The 27585-nt window shown below is 49.6% G+C and overlaps 1 protein-coding gene and 2 long non-coding RNA genes across 3 annotated transcripts in view; 1 reads left to right on the forward strand and 2 right to left on the reverse strand.

Annotated features, from left to right (window-relative positions):
- LOC144247979 (uncharacterized) overlaps positions 1-16384 on the reverse strand; it is a 216383-nt gene extending 199999 nt beyond the window's left edge. Inside the window, exon 1 of the mRNA XM_085564397.1 lies at positions 15880-16384. The gene's annotated coding sequence lies outside the window, so the exon portion shown is untranslated. The remainder of the gene's footprint in view (positions 1-15879) is intronic.
- LOC146764526 (uncharacterized) lies at positions 267-7905 on the reverse strand. Its single transcript, XR_014950729.1, has 2 exons — positions 7130-7905; positions 267-2203 (listed from the first exon to the last, which is right to left on the reverse strand). It is a non-coding gene; the product is annotated as an uncharacterized LOC146764526 (long non-coding RNA).
- Positions 16385-17246: 862 nt separating the features above from the next.
- Positions 17247-21102, forward strand: LOC146764527 (uncharacterized). Its single transcript, XR_014950735.1, has 2 exons — positions 17247-18538; positions 19908-21102. It is a non-coding gene; the product is annotated as an uncharacterized LOC146764527 (long non-coding RNA).
- The last annotated feature ends 6483 nt before the right edge of the window (positions 21103-27585 follow it).

A 27585-nucleotide genomic window follows, 5' to 3' on the forward strand; every position in this document is an offset into this window, starting at 1 on the left:
TTATTAGAACTTGAATGCAGAAGTCTGAATTATTAAAGGCTTTTACCGATAGGCAGGGTGTAACTCCAAGTTGTTGACATACCCATTTAGTATTGACTGCTGGCATAAGCCAATCAAAAGGTTTGTCTGTTCTGTTAATGCTTATTGTTGTGTTGCAGAGGTGTCGCATATCTGCAGGAATTTTTCCTACGCATCTTCCTTGCCCACTAACTTGGGACAAGGTAATGCCTGGAACATTATCTCCTTCTTTTTTCCAGAGACACTCCTTTGGATTTGTACCATTTATTTCCCTTGCTTCGGATGTAATCCCAATAGCTTCATAAAAGGGTGGATTTATCATATAGCAAAGCCAACATCCTTTAGTTAGGTTAGGATGGGTATGATTTAGAACCCCAAAAGTAGCTTGCATGATTTTCCATAAAGTTGTATACCTCTGCACTAATAACTGAGGTTCTTGATTACCTTTGTCTATAACATTATCTCTGGCTTTATTACTTTCTTTTAAGTCATTGCTTATTATTGGATTTGGGCCTATAGGGCTAGGGTCGTGCGGTGCTACTTCTTTTTTTATTTGAATCAGATTTCCCGGATCATGTCCTTCTATCCAATGCCTAACCCCCCATGTTTTGCCTATTAACCACCCAGAATCGCTTGGTTGAGTGATATTTAGGTAAAGAAAGGTGCAGTTCCCAAGTAAGTTTTTCCCAGTCCAAGGCCACTCTCGTGGTCGTTTACATCCTACTGGTCCATGTCCTACCTTTAAATATTTATCTAATCCCCCACCCGGAGCCCACGCTGATGCTATTGTTTCACAGCCCCAATAGGCACAGTAATAATGTTTGGGGTAATTACAGTATTGCTTCCCTGGGTTTGAAGCGGGGCACATATAGAAGCTTGTTAAGTTTAACAGTCGCCCGCATTTTAAATTCCGAGTTAAATCACAGATTCCAACTTTGAAGCTCGGTGCTCCAGGTCCCGTTATTGTTTGTAAAATATGACGGGTATCGTGATCTTCCCATCTGCTTAAGGTCCATTTAAAGGGTTCATGTGAGTTAGCTGTAGCACTCTGAAGGGGAAACCATACAAACATAAAAACCCATAGGATTGAGTGATACGCACTGCAGGGGAGGATGTTACTTATCATGCTCAGTTTTACATTCCCATTTTCCCTCATTCCGTTGTCACCATTCTCATACTCATGATGATTTACGTTCTCTTTCAAGGTTTGGGAGGGCCCCTCATCCCCACTATCTACCTCTCTGTCTCGCCTGTCAACTTGGTTGCTACAAGTTACAGGGCAAGCCATCTTCCCGACAGCAGAGATATTCTTCAGGGGTGGGATCGTTCCCTCTCTCCCACTTTGATCTCCGGGAGATCCAATTTTTTGTATTCAACTGTGGAGTGTCGCACCTGAGTTTTTTAACTAATTTGCGACACTTAACCTGGACTATATCCGTGAGAAACGGACCCAGGGGCTCGTTGGAATGGTAACAGTGGAATTCAGGGTTGATTCCCTTTACGAAAACCTCCCACCACTCAGGGGATCCTTTAGTCAATTCCCGAGTGGCAACCTTGTAATTTAGTACTTCAGATGTCAATTTGCGCTGCTCCAGCCAGCAGCGTTGACATACACTTTTTGGAGCTCTCCCCTTTCTGCAGTGAGCCCACCACAATCCTTTACAGATTTTGCAGGAAAAACAGGCAAAAGGGTAACAACGACAATCTAACCAACTACACCTTACTCTAATACTTTGATGTTCAGCGTGGCCCTCCCCTTCCCAAGGTCTCTGTTCTTTTTCAAGTCGGATGAACCGATAGAAGGGCTGCTGGGCTGAATCCTCTAGACGTTTACAGTATCCTGGAGGTTTTGTTTCTCCAACTAGTTGTACTTGCAGTTCCCAGTTATCTCCAACCCAAATGTCTTTAGAGCTGATAGAGCTCATGAAAATTATTTGTAAGTTCTCTTTACTGTTAGCTTTAAATCCCCCGGCTTCCCGTCAATTTTCCAGCTCGCTTCTTTGGAAGCTGTATGAAATCGAGTTGGATCCACTGGCCCCTTTATTCTGCTAGCATGAGTCCATCCCTTCTCTGCTGTACGGACTGCGGAGTCAGTGGTGATTAAAACCAGGTATGGTCCGTCCCACTTTGGGGTGATCGAATCTTCCTTCCAGCTCCGGATGAGGACCCAGTCGCCGGGTTGTACCTGGTGTAACACAAGATCTAGGGGTGGTCTTTGGGCCCACATCCCTTTTTCCCATAACTGTTTTTTATATTTCATTAAAATGGTTAAGTATTTATTAATACTTTGATCAGTAATATTAGGATTGGTTTGAACTTTTTCTAGGGAATAGGGCATCCCATATAGCATTTCAAATGGGGATAGTCCTACATCAGCTCGTGGCTGAGTTCGAACATTTAATAATGCCAACGGCAAACATTTTATCCAGGATAATTTAGTTTCTAGTGTTAATTTGGTGAGTTGTTTCTTAATTTCCCCATTCATTCTTTCTACCCTTCCCGAACTCTGTGGATGCCAGGGAGTATGTTGTTCCCATTTTGTGCCCAGAGCTTCTGCTAGCATCTGTGTTATTTTTGAAGTGAAATGGGGGCCTTTATCAGAGTCTATCGTTTCTGGGACCCCATATCTAGGTATTATTTCTTCCAGCAAGGCTTTTGTTACCGTCCGAGCTGTTTCTCTGGCAGTGGGGATTGCTTCTACATAATGTGTTAAATGGTCCACTATAACCAGAAGATATTTTAGTCTCCCTATCTTGGGGAGCTCAGTAAAGTCTACTTGTAAATTTGAAAAGGGCCTCTTTGCCACTGGCCTCCCACCCAGGGGTAGCTTCCTTAGGTTTCTTCTGTTTACTCGTAGACAGGTTGGACAGCTTCTAGTAATCCCTTTCGCTAAGTCATGTAGGCCCACTGTCATATAATGGGTGGCAAAGTGATCCACCAGTCCTTGAGCGCCCCAGTGTGTTCTCTGGTGTAATTTACTAAGCATCCGCTGGGCTATGGCTCTAGGTAAAACCTCCCTCCCATCCTTTAACAGCCATTTCCCTGATTCCTCTTTTATTCCCAATTTTGTAAGCTTCTCTTGTTCTTCCCTTGTAAATATAAGCTTATCCTGGGTAGTAGACCCAGGGTTCTTTGGGGTATCTACAAGGTCCTTCCTAATTCCCTCACTTAAGGTTAATGTCTTGATAATTGCAGCTTTCTTTGCCTCATAGTCTGCCGCATTGTTACCCCTACTCCGGTAATCCATTCCCCGTTGATGCCCTTTTAAATGGACCACTGCTATCCTAGTAGGGCCTCTCAAGGCCCTCAGGAGGGCTATTATTAGTTTCTGATGGATTAAGTCCTTTCCCTGTGAATTTACGAGGCCTCTCTCTTCCCATAATTTTCCAAAAGTGTGCACCACCCCGTATCCATATTTAGAATCTGTATAGATGGTCCCCTCTTTTCCTTTTAATAGTTCCAAGGCTCTTAGGATAGCGTATATCTCGCAGGCTTGGGCTGACCATGTTTTGTCTAGGGGTCCAGATTCGATTACTTTTAAATCAGCCCCCCCCACTATGGCATATCCTGATCTCCTTTGCCCCTCAACTACTCTGGATGACCCATCAACAAACAATTTTTCTCCAGTCTCTAATTCTTCTTCCTCCAGGTCAGGTCTAATTTTGGTTTGTTCTTCTATAGTAATTACACAGTCATGTATTAGTGATTCAGTTTCGGGCTCTCCGAAGAGGAAGGAGGCTGGATTTTGTAATGAGGTGGTTTCTAAAGTGAAATTAGGGGTTTCTAATAGAATCCCTTCATATTTTAGGAGCCTGGCATCAGAGATCCATTTGTCTGCTTTTTGTTGCATTACACTCCGTATGTTATGTGGAGTTAATACCTTCAGAGTGGCATTAAAGGTGATCTTCCTTGCTTCTTCTACTAACTCTGCACAGCCTGCAATTATTTGTAAACAGCCCGGCCATCCCCTGCTTACAGGGTCTAGAATTTTAGATAGATATGCAATAGGTTTCTTTTTCCCCGCCCAGTCCTGGGTAAGTACTCCATAAGTTACTCCATCTGCGATATTAACAAATAAAAAGAAGGGCCTCTTTAAATCTGGGAGGCTTAGGACTGGAGCATGGACCAGAGTTTCTTTTAATTCTTGGAATTTAGATTTTTCCTCCTCTGTCCACTTGAGGTGCCCGTCTTGGGTAAGTTTTTGATACAAAAATCTTGCCTTCCCACTATAGTTCTCAATCCACTGCCTACAATATCCTGTAAGTCCTAATACCTGACGAATTTGCCGTTTACTTTGCGGTAGGGGCAGAGATAGGATTGCTTGTACTCTATCTGGATCAATTCTCTTTTCTCCCTTTTTCAAATAATGTCCCAGGTACCTAACTTCTTCTTCTACAAATTGTAGTTTTGCTTTAGAGACTTTTAATCCTTTTAGTCCCAGGAAATTCAATAGTTTAATACTTTCCTTCCGGACTTTGTCTTCTTCTTTACCTGCTATTAACAAATCATCCACATACTGAACTAGCTTTACCTCTGGGTCTGTTTTATAGTCTTGCAAAATTTGTTCCAGGGCTTGCCCGAATAAATTAGGTGATTCCGTAAAGCCTTGTGGAAGTACCGCCCACCTGAGTTGCTGTCGCCTCCCCGTGTCAGGGTCTTCCCATTCAAAGGCAAAATAATCTCGGCTGGATTCGTCCAGAGGGCAAGCCCAAAAGGCATCCTTCAGGTCTATTACACTATACCACTCATTTTCAGGTCCCAGTTTGCTTAAAAGAGTATAGGGATTTGCCACTACTGGGAATCGGGCCACGGTTCGCTTATTAATTTCCCTAAGGTCGTGCACCAGCCGATAGGATCCGTCTGCCTTTTTTACCGGGAGTATAGGGGTGTTAAAAGGCGACATACAAGGCTCTAGCAGTCCTTGGTTTAACAGCCTTTCAACCTCAGGTTTTAACCCTCTCCTCCCTTCTAGTGAAATTGGATACTGTTTTATTCTTACCGGGATTTCAGGATTTCTGATTTTCACTGTAAATGGGGTTATATTTAATTTGCCCACAGTCCCTGGATTATACCACACTTCGGGGTTTATTTTCTCTTCATCTTCTAAACGGAGGGAACAAAGTCTGATCTTTAATTCCTTCTCTACCACTTCAATTTGAACTCCCAATTCAACAATCAGGTCTCTCCCTAACAAATTGTAATCCGCTTCAGGAACTAATAGGAAGTCACCCAACCCCACTTTAGTTCCCGATTCCACCACCACCCCTTTGATAATTTGTACTTCAAAAGGTTCCCCCTTAGCTCCTATTACCGTGGCTGTCTGTTTTGACAAATTACAGCCCTGAGGCAGAAATTGAATGGTAGATCTTTCTGCCCCTGTATCGACCAGGAAATCTATTTCCTGGCCTTGGGGACCCACCTTCAATTTTATCAAGGGCTCTTTCTGATGTTTCTTGGTCCCCATAAAATAGAGCCCCTGACTCCCCTATTCGATTTTGAACTCCTCCTCGTCCCTTAGCCTCCTCCTGCACTCCCTCTTGAAATGCCCCTTCTTACCGCAATAATAGCATACCCTTTCTCCTACCTTTCCCTTGTCACCCCCCCCTTTCCGAGTAACTCTCTTTTGTTCTTCCTCTACCCGCCTGCTTTCCCTCACTGCAGCAACCATCATTTTCACCTGTCTTTTCTGACTTTCATCCTCTCTGCGGACATAAACCTTCTGCGCCTCTCGCAATAATTCTGCTAAATCCCTATCCTGCCAATCATCCATTTTCTGTATCTTTCTCCTGATATCATCCCAAGATTTCGAGACAAACTGGACTTTGAGAATTGCCTGTCCCATTGGGTTATTCGGGTCTAATCCCGAGTACAGCTGGAAACTTTTCCTTAACCTCTCTAACCATTCAGTGGGGGTTTCATCCTTCTTTTGTCGGTCGTTAAATGCTTTATTTATATTCTGGCCCCTAGGAACGGATTCTCTTATGCCATCAATTAATATGGTCCGAAAGTCCCGCATGTTAGCTCTATGAGCCTCATCCTGGTTATCCCAATTAGGATTCTGCAGAGGCCATTTGGTATCGGCCCGCTGCTGGGCATGTGCGGGTTGGGCATCCCAGGCTCGCATTCCAGCAACTCTTATCATGTTCCTTTCTTCGGCCGTGAATAAAATGTTAAGTATAGCTTGTAATTCCTCCCAGGTGTATATATTAGGACCTAGGAATTGATCCACCCGCTCTGCCACGCCCAAGGGGTCTTCTAGCAAATTTCCCATCTCCTTCTTAAAGTCTCTAACATCCCCCGAACTTAAGGGCACCGAAATAAATCCAATCCCCGGCTCTGGTCCCCCCATCGGCATTTCCCTTAAGGGAAATAGTTTGCCTTGCGTCTTACTTCGGGTAAGAGGACCACGCGAGCCTGAGGGTTGATCAGAGTCTGAGTCTGATTCTTCCTCATCCGATTGTGGAGGAGGAGGGGGTGCATTTGGTGCAGGGGGAATGTAGGGCGGGGGTGCAATGATTACTTCTTCCGCTCGCCCCTTCTTTTTCTTTCTCCCTGAAGCCTCCGAGAGTTTAAACACGAGCACCTCCGGCTTTTCTATCCAGACTTGGGCATAGGCACTCTCCTCAGGGTTAGAAGGTTGCTTAGCGTGTACCCAACCATTCAACAGTTGCTTTACCCAGTCCTCTGAGGATCCAAAGACGGGCCAAAACACTCCTTTAGAAATCTCTTGTCCTCCCCATACTTCTATGCAATAGTGTATCATCTTTGCCTTATCCTTTCCAGGTGCCCCTGGAAAGTGCTCCCAATTTGTTAGCATAAACCCTAAGGGACTCTCCTTAGGAATTGGGGGAAGTTTTACCCCCACCGGGGAGGGGGATTTATCCTTGCTTCCCCCCTGCCCCATGTCTTCCGGAGTACCTTCGATCACTCACGACAGCACAATCGCTTCCCCTGGTTCGTGGCCCAGGCCCTCGCGGGCTCTGGAAAACGCACTACTGAGGGTCCACACTCGCTTGGAGAATCCGGCTGCCAGTCCTCCTCTCACACACACACACACTCGCCGTACTCCGGGATCCCGAACCCCGCCCGAACGGATCCCCTTTATACTCACGCGTCCTGCGTCTTCTCTTCGTCCGGACTTTTGTGCACAAAAATTACGGGGTACCCTGGGCCCGCTTCCCTTTCTTTGCTTTCGCTCTCTAGGCTTTTAGGTTCGTCGGTCGGGATGAGGGTAAAAACCCCGGTCTGAGTCCGCTCAAGGGAGCGGAATCGTGGCGCCCCTCTCAGAGAGAGGTTCCCCAGATCCCGATCCGAGTCACGGCACCAAATTGTTATAAACGAGCACAATAGGCTGTTAAATCCAATTAAAAGGATTTATTAATAGCAGAAAGCGAAAGCAAACCAGCGCGCGCTGGGCGGCAGTTGGTTCAACTACCGCGCCTAGCTCCCCGTTTCCCCCCCACTTATTGGGTTGTCTCTTCCGGGTGTGTGACGCTCTGGTGACGCTCCAGTGTCTCTTCTGCGCAGGCGCACCCTGTTGTTAGGTGGTCGTTCTCTGCCTCTTGGTGGCGCCAGTGGTCTTCTTTAAGGTTGTCTCTGCGACCTGGAAATTCCCTCAAAAACAAGAAATGTTATCTCGAGGCACGTTTACATGTTTTGCCAAGTCTGTAACGGAACTATCCTTGAAACATATCTATTTGCTTAGGTGTTTGGGTGTCTAGTAGCAGCCTTTTCAAAACAGTTCTAACTCCCTAAAAACTTCGTAACGAAGTCAACCTTGAAAGATAGTCACTGGAATGCATGACATAGACACTGGAATGCATGAGATAGACACTGGAATGCCTGACAAGATGAGAACATGTTCAGACAAGTACAAGCTCTAATTAAAACTCTATGCTATGAATATGAGAGACTCTATATGAACAAAAAGGCCTTATTTTCCTAACAAAAGCAACAACAAAACCAAACGAAATTCAGGCAATCAAACCAGGAATGAACAGAGAAGTGTGTGTGTGTGTGTGTGTGTGTGTGTGTGTTTGTGTGTGTGTGTGTGACACAGGGACAGGGAGGGCAAGGATAAAAAGAATAAAGAGATAAAAGCTGAACAGAGCTCAAACTTCACAGGACTTAACTTATATCTTAACCTTAACTTCTACATTAAACTCCACAATTTAGAAAGAGAACAGCACTTAACAGTATGCAACCTAACTTATAACCCATAACTGCAATTTAACAGAAGAATAACATTTAAAAATATTTAACTCAGTGTCTTGGTTAGACAAGACAGGAGTCTGTGAAAGAGGGCAAAGCCTCCTGTACAATGGAGAACGGCAAACCCCCCTCCCCCTGAATTACCAGGATCTTTAAATTAAAAGGCTCTCAGGCAAAGATATGGGAGTGGGAGTAACAATTCTTTACTAGGAGAAAACTGGACAACAATTTAAAAAAAAGGCAAATGCAATCGGTACAAACAAAACCAGTGAAAGAAAAAAGTCTAGAACCTGAGGAATGCCAGTACAGTTTTGCTGGGACAATTGCTTTCCCTTGCAATAGTTGATGAGTTGCAGCTGAAGTGGTGATCTTTAGAAGGGTATAATTTTCCTCTGAAGATCTGGTGGCAGTGGGGCCGGTCTTCCTCTGCGCCGGGGTTGCCTCTGAGCTCCGCTGCCGTCGCCTCTGCGCGCCGGCTGCTTCGCTGCGAGTGCCGCCGAAGAGAGAGCGAGAGAGAGAGCTGCTTCTCTGGGAATCCCGCGCAGAGAGAGAGAGAGCTGCTTCTCTCGGAGTCCCGCGAAGAAGAGAGCGAGCTGCTTCCCCCCTCTGGGTGGGACCCCTCACGGTGTTACATTTTTTCAGCCCTTCATTAAATCAGTCAATGGTGTATAAACAAACCATTGCCTCTACAGGACAAACCATTGTCTCTGAGAGAGATAACAAAAACCTGTCCAACCGGTTCGCCTTCGACAGATGGCAAATGGAATACAAGCTTATCTTACAACCCAGGACACTCAGTTTATAACTTATATTACATATAACAACTCTAGCAAAAGAACAACTCCTAGCAGCATTTAATTTCACTTAGACCTTGTGATTTAACCTCACATACAGATTTGACTGGCTCAGCTATCCAAGGCACTCAGAGCCCTCAGGGATCAGCATTTCTGCCACATTTCCCCAGCACAGGCACTCCTGTGTGCACACAGACACAGAGAGTCAGTGCAGGGCACCTGTGAGAAATTCCCCTGAGGGCAGGGAAATGCTCCCTGAGGATGCTTTGGCATCTCCCCAGCAGGGAAGGGTTGAGCCTGGAGGAGTGGGGGGATCAGCCCAGGCTCCCTCGTTGTTTGGGATCCCCGAGTGCAGCAAACGTGAGAGTTCCCGGCTCGGAGAGGCCCCACTCAGAGGGAGTCGCTGGCCCAGGAGAGCTCCAAGGGCTCCTTTTGGAGCTGTTTGTAGGGAACCAAGAGAGGGGCTGCAGTCCCAGCCATGTTTCACCCTGGCCGCACTTGGCATCAGCAGCTTTCTTTGGCAGTGTGAGAACAGGGATGTTGTGCCACTGAGGGAACACAAACAGTTCCCAGGGCTGCTCCTGAAGCAGCCAGGAGCTGTCTGGGCAGCAGCAGTGCCTGGAGCAGAGCGTGTTTGTGATGAGCTCCAGAGGAGCTGAGCCCAGGGGCTGCTGGCCAAGGCCGAGGCCCAGCGAACATTTCTCAGCTGGCAGGGCGGCCTGAGAAGGGGAGGGGGGAATGCACCAGCACAGGAGCCATGGAACCAAGGGACCATTGTGACACTGTGGGGCACCATGGAACCAAGGAGACCATTGTGACACTAAGGGGACTCATGGGATCATGGAGACCATTGGGACACGGTGAGGCCCCATGGAATAAGCAAAGCATTGTGACACTGGAAGGCCTCATGACACCAGTGAGACCATTGTGACTCTGGTGTCCCCACAGAACCAAGAGGACCATTGTGACACTGTGGGGCCTCGTGAAACCAAGAGGCTTTTGTGGCACTGCAGGGCTGCATGGAACAAAAAACTCCAGGGTGACACTGGAGGGCCTCGTGTCATCAGTGTCCATTTTGACACTACGGATCCAAAGGAGACCATTGTGACACCACAAACCCCCGGGGTCCAAAGGTCCATTGTGGGCCTCATGGAACAGAGAAGTGACATTGTGGGGCTTGTATAACCATGGAGACCATTGTGACACTGAGGGACATTCTGGAACCCAGGGGGCATTATGACACTGCAGGTCCCCATAAAACAAAGGGAACATGGAACAGACTTGGCTTGGCCTCCCAGGGGGCACCTGACTGATCCAGCTGACTTGGGCATGTTGAGGGTCTCTTCTGTTCTGCTAATGAAACATGGGGCTCTGTGCTTTCCTTCCTATGGAAAAGAACTGTCCTTCTCCTCCAAGCACCCATGGCCATAACTGGGATTTCACCTCCAAATTTCCTAATATCAAGGGATTTCTCCCATTGGACTATTGCCAGGACAAGTCTGGTGGGCAATAGTTTAATGAAGGTCACTTTCCATCTGGAGAGGGTCTGTGTTTTCCTAAGGGAAAGAACTGTCCTGCATCTCAGGGTGCACATGGCTGAGATTGGCTTCCACCTCCAAAATTCCCTATCTCCAAAGACTGCTCCCAGGCAAAATTTGCCATTACTGACAATTTGGGTTGGCCTTGGCCTAGTGAGGCTCTCACCTGCCTTCCATACACTGGGGCTCTGGGCTTTCCTTCCTATGGAAAATAATGGTCCTCATCCAGGTGCCCATGGGAATAATTTGGGCTCCACCTCCAACATTGCCTGTTACGACAGACTGAAGGAGATTGTTGTCTGGAAACATTTCATGTGGGGGGCAGGAATGGGCAGGTCCAGCCTTGCCCTGCCCTGGAACCCCAGCCCTGCCCTGCCCTGGAACCCCAATCCCCCCCAGAGCCTCTATCCCAGCCCAGCAGTGTCTGCCAGTCCCTGGCACAGCACAGGCAATGCTCCACAGCCACCTCTGGAGCCCCAGCCCAGCTCTTGAGTGACCAAATGACCCCAAGTCCCACCTGGGGGAAGGGCCCAGTAACACCAAGGGGTATTTAAGGCTGACCACAAGGCAAGCACACATTTTGGCTCTGCCTCCTCTTAGAATTTCCATCTCAACACTGCTGGATTCCAGGAGTTGGTAACTCTGTGTGTGCTTCTCTGTATCTAATTTGTCTTTCTCTCAATGTCTACTTCTATTTCTGTCCTCTTGAGGATTTTGATTAACTTAAAATTGAACGAGCTAACAGTTTGTCAATATGAATGGGCCAAGTTAATGCTTTGAGAAGCTTTTTTGTTCATTGAATATAAAAATAAACATTTTGCCAAATTTTCTCTGATTTTCTAAAGTTGCCAGTAAAGGCTGTTTTGCTCTTTTGACCTCCTGAGAATTTCTTGTTGGTATTTCTCCAGTACATCCAACTCAAAGTACACAAATAATTTTAATTCCTATTAAATGTCTCTGTGAGAGAGTTTTTTTAGTGGATGGGGGTCAAGGCTTGTCTGTCCTGCTTGGCATAGCCCAGGCAGGGCTTTCACACCCCATCCCACACTCCATTTCCCAGATGGAGCTGCTGGTGCCTCTGAGTTCTGCTGCCCCAGCCCCAGGGATGCTCTCCTTGCCTGCCTATTCCCCCCAGGGTCTCTGGGCAGGGATGGCCTCAGTGGGGGCTGCTGACATCCTCAGCAACTTGGAGGCTGCTGCTGAATTTTACTGCTCCAGAGGCTTCTTCAGCCTTCAGCTCTTCAGTTCAGGAATTCAGTGGCCCAGGGCTCATTAACATTCAGAACACCTTAACAAGCCTAGCCTCTGGGAATAATTTAAGTATTCAAATCCTTTGTGGTTAATACAAGATATTTCAGAAGTGTGTTCAAAATATTATTTTTATAAAGACAACGAGAAAAGATATTTTAGGTCCTGTTTAAGTTGGGATTTTTGGTGGTTTTTTTTGTTTTGTTTTTTTTTTTTTTTTACTGTAAATACATTGATATGTGCAATCTGCACTTGACACAGAATCCAAGTACCTCCTCATGCAGTTTGAATTCATATGAAAATCAAGACCCTTTACGGCTGACAATCCATCAGACTCTGTCCCTATCCCCACCCCACCATTTCCCCCATCCAAGCCCTGGCACTCAGAGCAGCCTTGTGCAAATCTGAGCTCCCTCCAGCCCATGCTACACCTGCAGGTTTCAGCTCCTTGGCTCCCACTCCCACCTGCTTTCCTTGGAGAAGGAGCTGCCCGAGACACAGAGGGATGTTCATTTCTTGCCAGCCAACAAAGCCTGGGGAAGGCACAGCTCCATCAAGTGCAAAAGTCATTCCTCTGCTGGCTATTAAATCCACTGTGCATAGCAGGCAGTCTCAGAGCAGTGGAAAACACCTTCTGTGCCCAGCACCGATCCCAAGGTCCCCCCAACCCTCCTTGCCCCGATTCTGCCCAGATTTGCTCTTTGCACACCCGAGTCACAGGCTGAAGTCAGGAGCTCCCTCCATGGCCAGAGGGAGGAAAAGAGGGAAAGTGGATGAATAGGTCCCCTGTGCAGAGCCAAGGTCCAAGTGCAGCCCCTGCAGTGGGAACCACAACTCATCAGGTTTGTTTCATTTGGGCTCAGGGATGGTGACACTCAGAGGCACAGAAAGGTTTCTTGCCAACAAACACAAGTTGAACATTTGAACAGTTTAATAAGCATCACAGCTCTTCCCTCAGCTATTTGTGATATCCCAGCAGCATCTGATATGTTCCCCATGCATAAGGGATTTCTGTACAGGAACAGTTTTTGATAAAGACATAAGAAAATATAAGTCTGTGATGGATATAAGACCAATTGAGATGTTCTCTAATATGATATTTATTTGAACTTCAGAAACATTGGGCAATTTCCTGCAGCTCAATGACTGTAGAGAAGCTTCAGGAGGAAAGCTGCAGGAGGAGCAATGGGAAGGACATAGTTCTACCTCGTGAAGTGATGTCTTTAGATATGGCCATTTCAAAAGGAGAGCTGGAAACACCTGAAGGAAGAGGGAGAGGAAAGAATAAAGAGAGTATTGGTGACACAAGATGGAGGAAATATCAGTATTTCTTCTACTTATGCCATCATTACACATCCAGGAAATTTCTCTTCCTGGTAGAAAGCTTTGTCATTTCTTAAAACTACTCGACCCAGATAATAAAAACGTGTTTCTATATTATGAAATGTACAAGTACTAATACCTGTGTCCCTTTCCAGGCAGATATCAGCTGTGTGCCCATGACCAGGCAGTGCCACTTGTGCCCTGAGGTGCCGAGCTGGGACTGGATCTCTCAGAGAGGAGCTGAGGGAGAGCAGAGCACCTTGCAAGCTGCAGGTCCCAGCCAGCCCCGCAGGGCTCCTGTGCCATCAGCATCTGCTCTGCTCCAGTCTGGAACAGGGCCCAGCACGGTGCCGGGACCATCAGAGAGCTGAGGTGTGTGCTGGAATTCCATGCCCTCCCCATGGCACAGCAGCCCTGCATTTCCCTGCTCCAGCCTTGGTCTCCAGCACAGCCATGGAGGCTCTTTGGGCTCCTGAGTGTCCCTGCAGCCCCCAAGGGCAGCTGAGCTCTGCCTTGGGCACAGGCAGCCCTGGCCAGCGCAGGCCATGCTCAGCAATTCCTTGTCTGTGCCCAGCCTTGCTGCCAGCCCCGGCAGCGGCTGCGTGGCCCCTCTGTGGCCCTGTGCTGGCCCAGCCATGGTGCCACAGCCCCTGTGCAGCCCAGCCCAGGACAGGAGCACTGCGGCTGGGAACGGCCCCTGTGCCGTGGGGCCCTGGGCAGCCTTGGGGCTCTGTGCCCCATGGCCTCCCTGCTGGGCAGCCTCTGCCAGCTCCTGCCGAGCCCGTGGCACCTGTGGGGCTGCACAGACAGCCCTGCCCGGGCTCTGCCGGCCTCGGGGCCAGCAGAGAGGCGGCCAGGGCTGGCCATGGCCGGGAACAGGCCCTGAGCCCCGCAGGAGGATGGAGCTGGGCCACAGCCAAACTCAGCCCAGGGCAGAGCTGGGCTCAGCAGCCAGGGCTGCCCAGGGCTGGCACAGACAGAGGCTGGCGCTGACAAATGTCCTGGGCCCCTCCCTGCCCTGTCCATGCCCCAAGGGCACAGAGCAGCCTCCTCTCTCGGGCTCTTGCCTGTTTTCAGTGCCTGCCCGGGTGCTGGCTCTGCCCCACAAGGCCTGGGCTGAGTCCTGCCCCTGCCCGCTCAGCCAGGCTGAGATGGACACTGATGGTTTCTGTGCCAGGCTCTCCCAGCCCAGCCCAGCTCCCTGCCAGCTCTGCCAGCTGCCCTGAGCTCTGGGCAGCACCAAGGACCTCTCCCCAGCACAGCCCAGCCGGCTCTGGCCCCACAGCTCTGCTCAGCCCAGGCTGCTCTGGGCACTGCCCCACGGCCTCAGCCCCTGCCAAGGGCACAGCAGCAGCTGCAGCTCAGCCAGGACTCAGCCCCACCATGGGGGAAGGGGCTTGGCCAAGGCCAAAGGAGCTCCCTGGCTGCCCTGCTCCCCTCTGCCTGAGGTGCTGAGAGCTCTGCAGCCCCTCCTGCCATCCCATCTGCCCAGGCCAGCACAAGAGCCCCGGCCCTGGGGCCCTCCAGAGCTGCTCCTGCTCCAGGCCCAGGGCCCAACCCAGAGCTGGGGCAGCCCCAAAGCTGAGCCCATTTCTGCTCATTCCTGCTCTGATGGGGATGCATCCTCAGCCACTTGGGGCTTGCTGATGAATTTTCCTACTCCAGAGGCATCTTCTTTCTTGAGCTCTTCAGTATAGAAATTCAGTGACAAAGGCTCATTCATATTTCTTCAAAACACCCAAACATGACAAGCCTATGGAAATAATTCAAGTCGTCAATTCTTCAGTGGTTAATTAGACAGATTGCACAAGTGTATTCAAAGTCAACCCACTATACTGAAAAGGGTACAGAGGGAATTGTTTTGTCCTGTATACTTTTCTTATTTACAGATTGATATCATCAATCCCCAGTTGATATGGATCCCCAGCATCTCCTAATCCATGTTTAGTAGGTATGAAAATCAAGACCCCTTGTTGCTGCCAATCTGAAGAGGGTCCCATGGAGAACCAGCTGGAGTAATGACACCCAAATCAATACAGCTAGATGTCATCCTCCTTTATTGTCTATTTTCTTCATGTTTTATGCCTTTATCGCCTTACATAATACAATAGCAAATTAACATTCATTGCTTAAAATAATATATGAAATTATGTTATGGTAACCAATGAATATTTATTTGCTATTGTCACTTATAGATTGGCTGTTATTCTACAAGCATCTGATCAGGTTATAATATGTGATAGTTTTCATATACTACTCAGCAACCAGCATTGGCTATTGTGTTTGTACAAGGCTTATTCTCTTTCCAAGGATGTCCTAAGTACTTTAAAGTAACTAAAGTAACTCAGTAATCTGCAGGCCAGGGTTGTCCAGCTCCTGCAAAGGAATAGCATCAAGGATAGCATGTCCTTGTTCCATGAGAAATTCCTCGACACCTTGTGGATCCAAGGATCCTTTGTGATCCTCCAGATCCTCATGGAACCAAGGGCACAGAGGACCCCCCAACCCCCATCCACAGCCCAGGCAGACACACTCCAGGGACCCCCACCAGAGCCCAGGGACCTCCCCTAGGGCCAAAGAACCTCCACACACCCCAAGGACCCCTTTCCCCCCAGCCCCCACGGATTTTGGCCACCCCCCTGCTCCCCGTCAAGTTCCCACCGTGCCACTGCCTCTGCTTTGGGTGATTTTGGGGTTAGAAACGGGAAGTTTGGGGTATTGCTTTTTGTCACAACTGCCCCACCCACCTCCCAGTGACGTAGGTGGGGGAGGCCCCTGCCCAGACGGATTTAGGGGTCCCCGAGGGGCTGGCAGGGCTACGAGTCCACACAGCTGGGTCACCCCGCCTCGGTGCAGACTCCCGGAGTCTGGGGGGCCCCTGGGACACCCAAGCCTCTTTTCCCCGGCCGCGCCGTCCCCCTGCTGCCACGTGCTGCTCTTGGTTCCTCTTCCCCTTCCTCAGACTGAACCAGCTGGTTTTGGTTCCTTCGGGGAAAATACTGGGCTGTACTGGGTTCTACTTTCTTATACTGGGCTATACTGTACTGTATTGGTCTATAGTGGGCTGTGCCAGTTGTACTGAGTTATCCTGGACTCTACAGGCTGCTAGTGGGCAGTACTGGGCTATACTGGGCTGTACTGGGCTGTACTGGTCTGTACTGGTCTGTACTGGTCCGTACTGCTCTGTACTGGTCTGTACTGCTCTGTACTGCTCTGTACTGGTCTATACTGCTCTGTACTGGTCTGTACTGGCCTGTACTGGTCTGTACTGGTCCGTACTGCTCTGTACTGGTCCGTACTGGCCTGTCCTGGTCCGTACTGGTCTGTACTGGTTTGTACTGGTCTATACTGGTCTGTACTGGTCTATACTGCTCTATACTGGTCTATACTGGTCTGCACTGGTCTGTACTTTTCTGTACTGATCTGTATTGGTCTGTACTGGTCTATACTAGTCTGTACTGATCTATACTGCTCTGTACTGCTCTGTACTGGTCTGTACTGGTCTGTACTGGTCTGTACAGGTCTGTACTGCTCTGTACTGCTCTGTACTGGTCTGTACTGCTCTGTACTGCTCTGTACTGGTCTGTACTGATCTATACTGCTCTGTACTGCTCTGTACTGGTCCGTACTGGTCTGTACTGGTCTGTACTGGTCTGTACTGGTCTGTACAGGTCTGTACTGGTCTGTACTGTTCTTTACTGGTCTGTACTGGTCTGTACAGGTCTGTACTGGTCTGCACTGCTCTGTACTGGTCAGTACTGGGCTGTACTGGTCTGTACTGGTCTGTACTGGTCTGTACTGGGACAGAGTCACGGCCCCGCTGCGGCGCAGGGGGCGTGGCCTGATCTGGGGGCGTGGCCTGCCCAATGACGTCACCCGGGCGGGGCCTGCAGGGGCGGGGCCCGCGCAGCAGCGGGGCTGGGCGGGGCCTGCGGGAGGGGCGGGGCCGAGGCTGAGGGCGGGGCCCTGTCGGGAACGGGGGCGCCGGGAGAGTGGGGGTCCGTCAGAACGGGGGGCGCATTTCGGCCGGGGGGTTACGGGCGGGCTCGGGGGACTGGGGGGCTGCAGGGACCGGGGTGCACAGGGCAATGATGGGGGGCGGGCGGGCGGGCGGGGCTGCAGGGACTGCGCTGTGCCGGGGCTGCAGCTTCCGCCCCGACCCGAGCGCTGGTGGTGCGGAGTCCTCAGCGAACGCGGGGCGAGCACCCCACATCTGAGCCCAGGAAGGCCTCGGCCCCCCGGGCCATGGGCTGGAGCTGGAGTACGAGATGGTGCCGAGCACCGGGGATTCCTGCCGGGCGCGGCACCTCTCGGCTGATGAGTTCGGTGCGGCCGCGGCTGGGGAAAGGCCGTGCAAGGGGGACTGGTGTGCATCGAGATCGGGGGGTATATTGGGGGTTATGGGGGTCTGAGGAGGCTTATTGGGCTCTGGAGGGGATGAGGGATTGGTGTACATCAGGGTCTGGGGCTACATGGGGAGTTATGGTGGTCTGGGGGGCTGCAGGGATTGGGGCACTTTGAGATGGCGATGTATATGAGGGTCTGGAGGACTGTTTAGGGGTTTGGGGGGGTTGGAAGGATTGGGGTGCATCAGTATGGGGGATATATTTGAGGTTATTGAGGTGTGAGGAAGCTGAAGGGGTTGGGGTACATGGGGAATTGTGGTGGGGCTGCAATGCAGGGGTCATCTGTGGATACCCTGGTGGGTATTGGGGGCTTCATGGACTGAAGCCCTTCTCACCCTGCCCCCCACCTTCCCCAGGTGTCCTGGAGACAGACATCACCCTCATCCCCATCATCATCCTCACGTTACTCATCAGCGAGCAGCTGGGGGAGATCTGAGCTTCAAGGGGGCCTGGGGGAGGCAGTGCTCTGAGAGATCCTGTGCTCACCCCTCCAGTCCCCCCAGACCTGTCTGGGGTGGCAGCTGCTCCACACCACCTGAAGAGGTTCATGGTGGCTGCCAGCATGGAGCATGAAGGTGGAGCTTGTGGGGCTATGGGCAGGTTTGTGGTGTCCAGCAGCAGCTGCAGGGACTGGAGAGCATCGGGCTCTGGGGAAGTTACATTGGGATTTGGGGGACCTTCAGAGACTGGGAGGTTCAAGGTCCAAGTGGCATATTGAGATTTGATGGGGCTGGGGGTTCTGGGTGGGTTTGGGGGGCTTTCCCAGCAAAGTATAGGGGGTATGGGGGAGCACAGGGGCACTTTGAAGTCATGGGAGGTAATGAGGGGCTTGGGGGAGTACAGGAGGTGTAGGGGTGCAGAGACCCTCGTGTCGGGGATATGATGAAGGGAGGTGCCCAGCCCTCCCCATACCCCCATGCTGGCTGCTCCCTCCACCCCATCAGCTTCCTCATCTTCCTCCTCGTGCTCATCCTGCTGGGCAAGTGCTTTTCCATCACAGGTACCACGGAGGGTATGGGGAGGTGACTGGGGAGCATGGGGGCAGCTGTGGGTCACTATGGGGCAGTCAGGGGTCCCTATAGAACATTTGCAGGGGGTCTGTGGGGTAGTTTGGGGGTCTCTATGGGGCACCCACAGGGTTGGTGCTTTCAGGGACCACATCAGACTGGGGAACTCCATCCAGCTCTCCACGAACATCACCCTGTACAGTATCACCAAGATCACCCTGTTTGCCTACAAGGCCCAGATGAGACCCCTACACCCACCTGTATTTGTGCAATGTAGAGGGGTTTTGGGTATTTGGGGGGTATTTTGGGATGCAGGGGCAGTTCTTTGCCCACAAGGAGGTACATTTTGGGGGACAGTTCTTTGGCCACCATGAGGTGCTTTATAATTGAGGTTCAGGTGAGACCCATGTGCCCAGCTGTATTTGGGGAATATGGGAGGCATTTGAAGGGATATGGGGTATTTGGATGGTGTTTGCTTTGTGGAGTTTGTCTTTGGGGGGAGAGGCAGTTTTTTGACCCTGGTCGGGTGATGCACCCCTACAAGTCACCTGTGGGGCACAGGCTCATTGTGCTGCAGTTCAGGGCCTTCAGCTGGTTGTGCAGTGCCATTTCCATCACTGTCACCATGGTCCTTGTGCACCGCTACTTCTACCTGCCCTTCCTGGGGGCTTATGCCCTCTGGTTACTCCTGGGGTACCTGGAGGACACCTGAGGTCTCTCACACAAGGGTCTCTCAAGGGGGTCTCATGAGGGTCTCACAGGGGTGTCACAAGGGTAAGTCTCATAGAAGTCTCAAAGTGTTCTTGCAGTCAGAAAACTCTTTAAGGAAAAATGCCACTCAGTTTCCACTTGGCAAGTCCTCAGGTAGAATTGAAGGGCTGATGTTACTTCAGACCCTCTGGAAGGGACCTCCAGGTCATATTTACAAGAGGCGAGCAACAAGTACCATGATCAGAGCTGGAGGGGCCCTGGCTCCAGCCAGGTGTGGGAAAAGGACAATGGGGTCTGTTGGATTGTGTGGATCCATGGCCTGGCACAGCAGAGCCACAGGAGCACAAGGCCTTAGTTGACATGGGTGGATAATGTACCCTGATGCCATCATGCAGGGGCAGAATCCATCTCTGTTTCTGGGATGACAGGGGGGTCCCAACAGGGACTATACTGGGGGCTGAAGTGCTCCTGACTGGGCATGAGTGGCAGAAAAATGCAGTTGTTAATGGCCTAGAGGCTCCGTGTATCCTTGGCATATGTCACCTCAGGAGAGGTATTTCAAAAACCCAAAAGGACACCGCCGGGCTTTGGGAGAGCTTCTGTGGATAAAGAAGAACTTTAGACAGCTGAATCTCTTGTTTGGTCTTTCAGAGGACCCTTCTGCTGTGGGACTGCTGAGGGTTGAAGAACAGCAGGTACTGATGGCCAGCCCAGCAGTGTCCCATCGGCAACATGGCACCAAGTGGAACTTCAGGAGGCTGTCCATGAGCTGATCCGGGCGCTGGAGAGCTGGGCGTGCTCAGCAAGACTCGCTCACCCCTCAATAGCCCCACATGGCCCCTGCCTGAGTCCCGTGGAGAGTGGACACTGGCAGCGGGCTGTCATGGCCTGAATGAAGTCCCACCATCACTGAGTGCTGCCATGCTGGACGTGTTGGAACTTCAGCGTGAGCTGGAGTCCAAGGCAGCAAAGTGGTGCCACAGAAGAGAAAGCTTTTGAGAAAGAGGATAAGATAATTCAGATCCTCCTGAAGGCTGGTTTTGCCATAAAACAGGGTAAAGTCAAGTGACCTGCCCAAGAAATTCAGTTTTTAGAAGTAAAATAGCAAGATGGACATTGTCAGATTCCAGCGGATGTGGTCAACAAAATAGCAGCCATATCCCCACTGACCCATAGGAAGGAAACACAGGCTTTCCTGGCACTGTGGTATTTTGGAATGTGCATATTCCAGGTTACAGTCAGATTGTAAACCCTCTCTATCATATGACAGACATCGAAGAAGATTGATTTCAAGTGGGGTCCTTCACAGCAACAAGCTTTTGAACAAATTAAAGAGGAGATTCTTCCTTACAGTAGCCGTTGGAGCAGTCAGGAGAGGACAAGGTGTGGAAAAAATGCTCCACACTGCAGCCAGGGAGAATGGTCCACCCTGGAGCCTCCAGCAGAAGGGACCTGGGGAAGTTGGAGGACCACCCTATGGTTCTTGAGTCTGGGATACAAAGGATCTGAGGCCAGCTATACCCATACAGCACTCTGCAGCTTATGAGGAGGTTCCATCTGTTTCAGAAGGGACTGGCACTGAAGCACAGCTCCCACTGGCACCCGACTGCCAGTGCTGGGACGGGATGTTCAAAGGGAATGATATCTTGGAAGTCATTACAAACTGGCCCTGTGGCAAAATTTTCAGATTATCATCAGAAGGGGAAGAGGTGAAGGTGGCACATGCTAGGGAGGCCCTGACTACCAGGAAATGAAAAGTGTCACTCTCTCTTTCCTGATGGTTCCTGCCATATTGTAGGGATGCATCAAAAATGGAAAGCTGCTGTGTGGAGTCCTACTCCATTAACCCCTTTGCCTCCTAAGAGATAAAAAAAAGGGAAAACAATACAAAAAGGTGACTGTCACTAGGCTATACTCGCCACCTTGGTGTGTCAGAAAAAACTCTTCAGAGGAGGTTTCGCTGATTAGACTGGTCCTCAAAGCTTCGAGGGTTGTCGGCCACCCCCAGAGAAATCCCCCAGAAAATTGGGGTTTTTCTCTCTGATAGTGATTTAGAATCCAGAGGAGATCCAATGGAGACACTTCCAAAAGGCTCAGTAAAGCCTCAAGGTCAGGGCCTAGTTGTGCATCAATTGAAAATGTGGGTGTTAGAGTAGTGGTTGCTGCTGCCTATAATCTGTCTCCTGCGGAAAAGCAAGTTGAGATAACCTTCAGTCAATGCAGTCAGACCCTCACTTAGCACCCACCACAGCTGGCTCAGTGACAGAGGCAAGAAAGGCTCATTTTGCTCTTTTTGCAGGGTTTTATTCCAGTGGAGGATATCACATGTGGCTGAAGGGAGCTCAGCGAGATAAAAGAGGGGGACCACGTGGAAGAGACAGCTTGAGAAGGGGAAGGGGTGGGGGACAGGGCTAAGGGCTGGGCAGAGGGGTTTGGTCTCCAGGGAAAGGGGGGTGGCCACCAGGGCTACCGATCCTGTGAGGGGACAGGGAAAGGAGAAACCAGGGGAAGTTGCACAGGGGAAGTTGACACAGAGGCCCAAATGCGAGACTGCTTTTCCCCCCAGGAGGACTGGCTCTGTGGTGAGCAGTTACTGCTGTTGCCAAGGCTGAGGACTTGGGAGTGAGGTGGGAGAGTTCATGGGATGCTACATGCTACATGGCAACTTACGGAAGCCACTGAAGGACAAGGTGGCTCCAGGCACGTTACAGAGCTTAAAGCCTGAAGCCATCTAGCTAGCTTTGGACATGGCTGAATGAGAGAAATGGCCAACTCTGCCTAGGCACTGACTCATGGATGGTGGCAAGTGCTCTGTGGGGTGGTTGGAATGATGGAAAAAGGACAATTGGCAGCACAAGGGAAACCCATTGGAGCTGCTGGGCTGGGGCAGGACATCACTGCCCAGGGGACAAGCTGGTTGTGAAAGTCCCTCCTGTGGGTGCTCACATACCCAGGAGTCGGGCACTGAAGAGCATCACAGCAATGGACAGAGGGATGGGGCTGCCAGGATTAAAGTGTCCCAGGTGGGTCTGGACTGGCCACACAAGGCTGAGTTATTTCTGACTCAGTGGGCCCACGATGCCTCAGGTAGCCAGTGTTTCAGGGGCAGATGAGAGGCTGTCCGGGCGAAGTAAAGACCTTCCTGTCCTGGAACATTTTGTGTGGGAGCAATCCGTGGATGGATCCAAATTTTGTGCTTAGTGCCAAATTTAGGAGGTTGGGCTCAGAAAGTGAATGAAAGCACATTTCCTTGGGAGGAGAAACACCTAGTCTTACTGTTAGTGCTGCAGATGATTGTTGGCCCAGGAAAGGAAAAGGCAAACAAGACCTATCTCTCAAGACACCTATTCTGTTGGAGAAATCCTTGGACATATTCGTTAGTAGAGATGGTTTCCAAATTCCTCATATGTGCTCCTGAAAGGGAATGACAATATTTTTCCTTGGAAAATAAAGCACTAGTCACAGTGTTTTAGGATGAAAACATTTTGCTGGCCTTCACCTCCACCTGGCAGATGATCATCTGCAGCACCGTCAGTCAGACAAGGTGTTTCCCTTCACAAGAATAGGTGCTGTCATTCACGTTGAAGAACCTAGCTGCAGCATTTGGAGCTGAGTTCCAGTATTGCATAAATCTAGGGCTCTAGACATTGCTCTCACACCAAACAGACTAGGGCAGGAAACTCTCACTGGCATTTTTCTCCCCTCTCCAGTTTATAATCTGAGGCTAACTGCTTTCCTTCCCATGTAAAAGCACTGTCATTCCATTTCAGGAGTCAAAACTTTTGTAAACCACCTCCAATATCAAATATGTCCAAGGATTGCTGCCAAACAAAGACTCCAGGACAGAAAGGTTTTGCTGACTTGTCTCTCTACTAGGCAATGATCATCTGTGGCACCAACATTAGGACTGGGAGTTTCATTTTCTAGGAAAGGTACTGTCATTCACTTGGAGGGCCTGGGTTCTGACATTTGGATTCAAGCTCCAATATTGAATGTCTAAGGATTGCTGCCACACAAAGCATGTGAGAACAGAAAGCTGTTGCTGGCTTTTACCTTTACTTTGCAGTCATGTGAACACCACCAGCAGGACTATGTGTTTGCCTTCCCAAAGAAAGGTACTGTCATTCATGTCCAGGAGCACAGTTACAGCATTTGGAGCCACATGCCAATACTATATACTTCCAGTGGATGTCTAACAGAAGAGGATCCAGAGCAGAAAGGTCTTTGTGCCTTTACCTCCCCTGAGAAGCATATCTGCGCTAGAAACAGTGGGTTAGGTCCTTTCCTTCCCATAGAAAATCACTTTATTCCTCTTCAGGAGTCCACCATCTTACTTTGGATACAACTTTCCAACATGACATATATCCAAGGATTGCTCTCACACAATATGTGCCAGGTCAGAAAATTATTACTGAATTCTACCTCCCTGGGCAGCATGTAATCTGCACATTGAACCCTAGGCCTAGGGGCTTTCCTTCCCCTGTAAAAGTGTTTCAATCATCTTTAAGGAGCTCATCCACTGAAATCTGGATACCACCTCCAGCACTGAAAACATACAAGGATTGCTCCCACACAAAATGTGGACAGACAGGGTCTTAGCATTCAGGAACACACATAATCACGGGATATGATCATCTGCAGGTGCTTTTATTGAGAACTCTGGCAATCAGGGGTACAGACCCAAATCTGACTCAGACATAGATTTCGAGCTGAATGTATTTTATATTCTATCGTTATATAACCTACATATTAATTATTAAACTTATATTGTTCCACTGTATACATTGAAATGAGTTTCTTGTGATCTTTCTGAGGCCCCTGACCACGGTTTCTCATGATTATTCTTACGATTAAACAGTAATTATATTTAATTACTAAACAATCATCACATCTAACAGTCATATCATTTATCATGTACTAGCTACACAGGTGCGGTTCTAGCAAGGTACAAGGCCTTCATGTACCTATTTATTTTTTTTTCAGGGCCCACTAAGCTTAATTTTCCTTTTAACCCTAAATCCCCATGATTTTAAAACCCTTTTACTATCAAGATCAATGAAAGCTTTCTGATCTGGCAGCTTTTGTATGAGAGTCATCTCTGGGCACATATAATATGGGAGGTGGTATCCACATTTGAATAATCGCTTCTGGATGAGAATGAGAGTTCTTTTCTGTAGGAAGGAAAGCACGTGGCCCCAGTGTTTGTGATGCTGATGAGAGGCTGCACAGGGGAGCCAGGGAACGCCAGCCAAGACCTCTCTATCGTGGCACCTTTTTGGTGGGATCCATCCTTGGACATAATAATGGAAGTGTTACCTAATTTGGGTAATGGGTAAAATCCCTGGTCATACTCAATTAATTGCACTTACAACTGACAAGCATGTGTGGTGTAGAATGCATGTACTAAGTTACCTTACTTCCTAGCTTAAATAAAGAAGTAATTCTACCCTGTGGGTTGAACGTGTTAATTTAAACTTGTTAAATTTGTTTCCTGCTGGCAGGGATTGCTCCTGCAATAAGGATAAGCTGTCCTTCGATGGTTAACTTGATCTTCAGTGGGGGTGTGCTGGAATTGTTACCGATACCATTCCTGGTTAGAAACAGTATGTGTCTCCTGGACAGGTTACCCCTTAGTGGCTCAAGTTGTTTAATCACTCAGAATAATGACAAAAGTCCTTTTCCCAACTCAGAATCCCTCTGTTCCATCTCTTTAAATGCAGTTGAGTTGAATGCTGAATATTTCTTTGGTCTTTGTCCTGGTTTGTAAGATAAGCTTGTATTCTATCTGCCATCTGTTGGAGGTTGGGCAGGTTTGTTATCTCTTCCAAGAAGGATGGTTTGCTCCGAAGAGGTAATGGTTTGTTAATGGGCCATTGACTGACTCACTGCAGGGCTGGTAATGTAACATCATCCCATTGTGAGATGCTCCACCCAGAGGGGGAAGCCAAGCACTCTTTTATTGTATAAAGGGGTACCTTTTGGGGAGACAGAGCAGCTCTCTTTTTGCGGGATTTCCCAGAGAAGCAGCTCCTTCGGCAGGACTCCTGAGAGAAGCAGCCGGAGCGCAGTGAGGCGGCGGCGGCGGAGCTCAGAGGCATCCCCGGCGCACAGGAAGACCGGCCCCACTGCCACCAGATCTTCAGAGAAAACTATACCCTTCTAAAGATCACCACTTCAGCTGCAATTCATCAGCCACTGCAAGGGGAGCAGCTATCATTTCAACCAGACTGCTACCAACACCCCGAATCCTCAGGTTGTGGACTTTTTCACTAGTTTTGTTTGTACCAATTGCATTTGCCTTTTTTTTAAATTGTTATCTAGTTTTCTCCTAGGAAAGAATTGTTACTCTCATTCCCACATCTTTGCCTGAGAGCCTTTTAATTTAAAAATCCTGGTAATTTGGAGGGAGGGGGTTTACCTTCTCCATTGCACAGGAGGCTTTTGCCCTCCTTCACAGACTCCTGTCTTGTCAAACCAAGACAGTCTTTCATGGTGCTAGGCCTTGATATCCTTCAGGAGGAATCTCAACCTCTATTTTATGAATTGCTTGTCCACTGCTGTTGCTGCTTCCAGTGTTTTCAGCGGGGTCTTCTGCAATGGCAATGTCAACAGCAAACACTGGCTAAACACTGGCAAGTTCTATGAGACTGGAGTGTGTTAAAATGATCACTGTGCACTGTCTCAGACAGAAGAGATGGAAGTGGGACTGAGTGATAGTTCCTTTCTTCTCTTAACCTGTCACCACCCCATCAATGCCCAGGCACTTGGGTGCCATAATGTAGTTATAAAAACATTTTTATTCTCCTTCACAGAAGTGGCCTGGTTAAGTCCTAATTGACCTTTCACCGCTCTAATTTGCTTTCTGCATGACCTAATAACATCCTTAAACACGTCCTGAGTTTCCTGGTCCTCCCTCCCAAAGTGATGCATCCTAATTTTTCCCCTGAGTTCCTGGAAAAAGCCCCAAGCTCTGCCAATGCTGGTGCCTGTCACCTGCCACAGAGACCTGTGGCCCCGGGGGACTTGTGTGCCAGAGGACAGCCAAAGCCAACGTGCCTTGGTGTCTATGTGATCCTTTCTGCAGGTGGCTGCAGGCAGGAGCACCTGGAGCAGCACTTGGTAGCCGCACTTGGTATCTGTCAAAAGCTGTTGCTCCTTCCTAGAATGATTTTTGCTTGGAAGTGATAATCTGCAACACAAAAACACCATCCACTGTTGACTTCCAGAGGACAATGACATTCTTACAGAGATACTGTCAAGTTTCCTTGTGTCCTTTTGTTTTTTCTTGCTTTCTGGGAAAGAACATCAGCCCAGCATCTGATGCCCAATGCTCCGGTTGCTGCCTGTCTGGCTGTGGCCAGCAGCTCATATCCAAAGACAAGTGGGTGCTGTCTTCTGAGCAAGGGAATGGACAGGCACGAGCAGAGAATTTCCCTGCTGAAGCTGGGAGGAACCTGGGGAAGTGCAGAAGATTGGGATAACGCTGGCATGAGAGAAGCCATTCCGTGTCTCTGATGATGGTGCCAGCAGTGTGAGGGAAGAGCCAAGCGCTGGAAGCAGACACATCCTGCTGCTTTCTGCTGTTCCATGGACACAGAACACACTTGTTCCCATAGTTCCCGAAGGCTTGATGCAGGAAGAAAAACATTCAACAGGAGCACCAAAGGCCAGGGGGTTATTGGCCACTTTCCCTTGCCCACCGCACGCTTGGGCAACTAGCCAAGTGCAAGCGCCCTTTTTCCCTTCCTCCCCATTGGCCTGAAGAATCTGGGCACCAAGAGAAAGCTCCTGGACCTCTGGGTATGACAACAACAATTTATTAATGCTACTCTGGGGTGAAAGGAAGTGCTTGCAAAGGGCAGTTGTTCCTCACAGGCTCAGGTGGCCCCAGCAGACGCAGCCTGGCGGATCAGTTCTCCACAGCGCTGCAGCAGGACAGCCAGCCACGGCGGCACGGGAAAGGCCGTGACTTCCAGAGCCGGCGGAGTTGATCCTGCACATTCTGGAGTCGGGAGGAGGGAATGGCTTGTACAGCTAAATTGATGTACAGGGTTTGAAGGGCCAGGCATGAGATGGCAGGGCTGGCGTCATCCGCCAGGTCCTGAAGGGCTGCGAGAGAGAGGAACAGAGCCACCGTCAGAGCCTGTGTCTGCAGAAACATGGGGAGACCCTCCTGCCACGTCCATGCCAGGCAGCTCTTGCCATGGCCTGGAGGAAGCAGGAGACAAGAAGGGCGAGCTGGAAGGTGCTGGCCACGAATGTGCCACAGGCCCCCAAAAGGTCTGTGTGCTGTGCCCATGCTGTCCTTGGTGCGTGCCGGGCCAGGGAA

The sequence above is a fragment of the Lonchura striata genome, chromosome 33 (assembly GCF_050655825.1).
Source record: "Lonchura striata isolate lonStrDom1 chromosome 33, ASM5065582v1, whole genome shotgun sequence".
Taxonomy (NCBI): domain Eukaryota; kingdom Metazoa; phylum Chordata; class Aves; order Passeriformes; family Estrildidae; genus Lonchura; species Lonchura striata.